At 40.0% G+C, this 5311-nt stretch overlaps 1 long non-coding RNA gene across 1 annotated transcript; it reads right to left on the bottom strand.

Annotated features, from left to right (window-relative positions):
- Positions 1-3366: 3366 nt before the first annotated feature.
- LOC130679113 (uncharacterized) lies at positions 3367-4712 on the bottom strand. The gene is made up of 3 exons (XR_008992102.1): positions 4598-4712; positions 3867-3968; positions 3367-3459 (listed from the first exon to the last, which is right to left on the bottom strand). It is a non-coding gene; the product is annotated as an uncharacterized LOC130679113 (long non-coding RNA).
- Between the last annotated feature and the right edge of the window lie 599 nt (positions 4713-5311).

The raw sequence follows: 5311 nt of genomic DNA, 5'->3' as shown, positions 1-5311 counted from the left end.
GGCTTGGGGATATGTTAGAATGTGGAAATCTCTGCTATGGTTAATATACCCTTAGAGAGAATACAAATCACTAAAAAGCTCAAGTCAGATAACTCAGAATTATTGAGGCGATGCTACTTTTTAAAAATAGAGACATGTAGTAGTATTAAAAATGGATAGCATGAATTAATTCCTAAAATTTATTCTCAGTTGTATCATAGAGTCATTTGGATTCTATCCATTTCTCTAGTAAATTAGCCAGTGATAATCATAATTATGACCCTTAGGTGAAGTAAGACAATGAAATGACTCCTGAATTATTAAGCAGTGTTCATTTATGTCTACTCCACATGTAGTTTCGAGTATTTTATTGCATTATCACTGCTTGGGAATTGGTCACCTGGATATATGATATTTACATAAGACTTTATTTTTGTAATAGTAATATTTAGAAGAAAGCCCTATTCCTTGTATTGAATGAAGGATTATATTGTATATGGCTTTTCTCCTAGATATCTGTTTGATGGCAAAGATCTTGACTTATTTGCTCATTAGTCGTAGGTCATATTTGAGAAAAACAATGCTGAGTATGTGTATGATGCTTTACTATATGCCTATACTTTCATTGTCTTACACATTGTCCAATTTATTATATAAGGCCCAAAAGGTATTATTACCACTGTTTTATAAAATAAACCTCAGGGAGTAGAAGCGGTTTGCTCAAAGCCACAAGGCTAACAGGTGGTAGAGAGGAAACCCAGTTCCACCTGTCCAAGTCAAGAACTTTTTCCATCAAACCACAGCCATCTCAGAAACTCATCTCCCAGACTTTATGTCATGAGTTTTCAGCCAGCCATGCGCCCTCTCCATTTGGAAGCCCATCTGGCAGTTTCTAGAGCTCATCAGAGGAGCTAATATCAACCAACAAATCAAAAATTAAGAAAATTCATTGTAATCCTGATCATTGAGAAGGGATAACATCCCCAATGTTAGACTGTGTTCCATCCACCCGGAGAGGTTTATGGAATGCAGCATTTTGAAGTGACGATTTTATTTATCCTACAATTTAATCAGGACCGTGGTAGAGCAGGGCCCTTTGTAATAGCTTCTCACCATACATGAGAAGCTTTGAAAGGAAATAGACATGTGGGCATTCTCCATTTACCTTGGATGCAAAACAGATTTTCTGCCTTTGATGAAAAGAACAGGCAGTGCCTATTCTAGAGAGAGCATGAAATAAGAGAAAGAGCGCTGAACACCAGGTTTTATCAATTCCTGCTTTTTTCCCTCATCCTAAACAGAAACCTGTTTTTAAACAGCTGCCCTGATATTAATAAGTGACATAGAAAAGTATCTGCCTTGAACGTGCTTATATGAAAAGTGGCACAAGGAGGTGAGGGACACCTCTGAGGAAGGGGGCCCTTACCATTAACAATGATCTGCAGGGAACCAGCAGGGGCTGAGAGGAAGGGCTGTATTCACCGAAATCCAAAACAGGAGGGCAGGCTTATGGCTTTTCATGAGATAGTGCTGATATTGAATGCCCATTTCCAACAATAAAGCTGATAAAGCCATCCTGCACTCATCTCCTCTGGAATATTAAAAAGAAATTTCTCCTGTATTTAATAAGCCACTTATAATTATTCCTGACATGTCACATATCCTGGAGATTGAATACGAAAGATCAGGGGGAACATTTTTTTAATGCGATGTCAGTCTTCAAAGAATTGAACAAGTAGCCCCAGAAACGATCATTTTTTTAAGTATGACACTGCCACTTAATAAACCAACTGAGAAAATATTGAAAGGAATTCTGTCAACATTCTGGGACTAGTGTAATTTCGAACAATTGAGCATAATGGCAAGATCAAGCTTGATGTCATGCTGTATGACTTGTAATTCTGTGAAATTGTAACCCTTGTGAATGAAAGGGAAGGAGAAATATGTAACAGTGGGATGGAAGGTAAGGCTATGGGAAGCTTGAGATTCTAGTTCTGCCCCTCTGGCCTTGGTGATAGGCAGATTGTTTTATTATGCCGGAATAGCAGAGGTGAGACAGTCAAGGTTTCCTAAGAAAAGACTTTCCAGTTTCACTGCAGGAAAGATAAGTTTTGCATTTGGAACATCTGAGAGCATCTGAAGTGTTGTCTCATTAAAATTTATGATCAGAATTAATTCACATTCTTTTCGTTAAGAAGCGAATCACCTGGGTTGAAGTTGTGTGGGGAATCATAAAAAAGGATAATGAGAAATGACAGCAGGTCTTCAGAGTGACCAGTGAGGACCGCTTATATGTCTGACCTTTCTCTTTTTCATTCTTTGACTTTCCATTTGGTGTTTGGAAATTATTTGGTGTTGGGGAGTCAAGGTCATTAGTTGGCACTTGTATATGATATGAAATAAGTAGAATCCTTTTCAAAATTACTTGGGTTAAAGGACTGAAAGGGTTTTAAATGAGACACAAATAGGTTTATGGCAATAAAATAAGTAAATAAATAAGGATGCCACAAGAAAAGAAGAATTTTGCTTGTAGAGAAAATTCTGTGCCTGGCAGTGTGCTCAATTGACTTAATGGTGCTCTCAGAATGCCTGAGCATGGGATAATTTACCCACAAATTTGCTGAAACTCTCCATTTCCTTTGCTCATCATCTTGTAAGAAACCAGATTATGCTGTCAGGCTCCTCATCACCCGTATTCTCCACCTTCTCTTGGTCGCAGAATGCTATGACATCTCTCATGCCTCTCTTGTCTGTGCAGGTAATTCCCAGTTGCGGTTGCTGACATCTCTTGCCAGTACAAGTCATGGTGTTTCTTGGACTTTCCACTTTCCTTCTAACTGAATTGCTACCAGGAAGTTTATTTCTTCTCTGTCACTTCAACCACCTTCCTCTGACCTCCATGAGTTCTAATCCTAGAACTGCCCCTCATTTGAAGGTCCTTTAGGCAGATGAATATTTCTAGGATATACCATCCTCTTCTAGAGAACTGAAGGCTGAGTATTGCTAAAATCTCATTTCAGAATGAGGGTTTGTTGGACTTTGAGTTTATGAACCTGTGCCTCCTGAACATTGATGGTGGTGAGCTTTCACAGGCACAGAGGTAGGATTAAAACTGAGAGCTTGCAAGCTTTGTCTCACTGTTCTGTTTTCTGTCCACTCTCTTTATTCCAAATGAGGCTATACACTGACCGCTTTATTCAAAAATTTAATTCTTGACAAGGGCTGCTACTTTATACATCAATACTTCCTTCCCCTCGGGATTGCCAAAGAGGCACTGGGAAATGAGGCAACATTCCTTCCTCACTGCCAGTCCCTTGGGGCCAGCAAGTGGTTCCCAAATCCCATGGCGCCTGGGCCACCTCAAGGCAGTTCAGTACATCCTGGGCACAAATGCAAGCTTTGCCTAAAACAGTTTCTCTGCGGTTCTGCTGGGCCTCCGGGCTTCTCACTCTCTCTCTGGTGATGGTGTCCATTTTAGAGCTGAAAGGAAAAAGAGGTTTCAGCTGGTTCCTTTTTCACTGTGTGACACTTAAGGAAATGCTCAAGCACGTGGGCACTTGACTAGCCGTTTTCCTTTAGTACTTGCATTACTGCTCTTTGCAATGGAAATTCCTGTTTCAGTTTCCTATGCAGCCATTTCTAAGTCACCAGAGAGCTGGGACTTAAGCATAAGCCTAAGCTTTTAGAATATAGAGAAGGGAAGAGAGCAAAGAAGAAACAGACAAGTTGAATGCTGGACAGGTTTAATCCCACTGAATTGCATGATTGTTAGAATTGCATCCCCGCTGTCCAGGTCGATTTCACTTCAGTGACTCTGAGCAGAAATCCTGGTTGTGATATACAAAATAAACAATTAAGCAAGCAATCCTTTTATGTTAAAACCTTACCATATAGAAAAATGTACTCCTAGCTCTTGAGGGGAGTGGCGACATTGTAAGCTCTGATGACTTTTCAGGTAGTTCTGTCATATTCTGTGATTTGCTTGTGCTCTTACAAAATAAAAGGGAATGAAGTTATTTATGGAGTATGTCACAGTAAAATTTTAAAGCGATTGACCCTGGGCCAAAGGAATTTTCTGTGACCACAACCAATTTTCCTAAAATCAGTATTAATACTTTCACACCCAAATGGCAACATTTTGGGTGGTTAGGGTTCATTTGCAGCTCAAGGGCAGGCTTAGTTAGCAGCTACCAACTAAATGTAGTAATAATAACAGTATATGTTGACTGACTGTTTGCTCCCTGCCATGCCCTTGGATTAAGCATTTTACATGGAATAGTTGGTTTAACCCTCACCTCCCTCCCTAAATGGTAGTACTTTTTATTCCCATTTTACAGATGAGGAAACTAAGTCAGAGAGAAAAAACAACTTGTCCAGCTTACAAAAGATAGCATCAGGATTTGACCTCAGGAGGCTTGATTGCACAAGGCAACAATTAAGGACAAACGCTCTTTTCAGAGGCCCTATTTAATCATCTTTAGTTTGTTATTTCCTCTCCTATTTGATATTTTCCACATTCACTAAGCATCTGCCAGAATTCAGGTTTTAAAGGAATAAATGGTATCCTGAAGTGATGATGAGTGAGCACCAGTTTTGCTTCTGAGTGCATCTAACTTACCCAGGAAGAAGGAAATGCTGGCTCAGTATGTGAAGAGGCAGAAAAACGAGCCTAGGGGCCACAACAGTTCCTGGGGTAAAGCTTTAGCTCTGGACAAATTAATTCTGTTCAGAAAGGAAAGAAAAAGTCAGTGTAAAGAAACCACCTTTGATGTAACTCTGTCCATAATGGCAGCGGTTGGGGTCCCTTGGCCAGGCAAGCAGAGGAGAAGCAACGGAAAAGGATGGACTCTGGAGCCCATCTGCCTGGACTCAAAGCCCAGCCCCACCACCATCCTAACCACTGATTCTGGACAGATTCCCTGCTGCCTCTCTCTGACCCTGCGTCCTTACCTGTAAAAGAAAGATAACAGTATTTAACTGTATAGGACTCATGGGGATTAGATAAGCTCATGTATATAAAGCCTTAAAACAGCATCTGGCATGTAGTAAGTACCATTGGATGTTTGCCTTCTATCATCACCGTCATTCTCATGAGGAGCTCAAACGTTTGCATGACAAAGCCATCCACACTGGCTTATATTTAGACATTCCTTGAACTTTCATATAGGAAAAGGAGATGCAAGATCACATTTATTCTAGGCAAACTTTGCTACGAATAAAGTGATTCATAGATCACGTAGATTTATTTTGGTTTTAGAATTTGAGTGGTAATCTGTGAGTCAATCAACTAATATGTTGCCAAGACTCAATCTGAAGGTGGAATTTTGCTCCC

This window comes from Manis pentadactyla, chromosome 10, assembly GCF_030020395.1.
Source record: "Manis pentadactyla isolate mManPen7 chromosome 10, mManPen7.hap1, whole genome shotgun sequence".
Taxonomy (NCBI): Eukaryota; Metazoa; Chordata; class Mammalia; order Pholidota; family Manidae; genus Manis; species Manis pentadactyla.
This window is presented reverse-complemented; position numbering and strand designations above follow the sequence as displayed.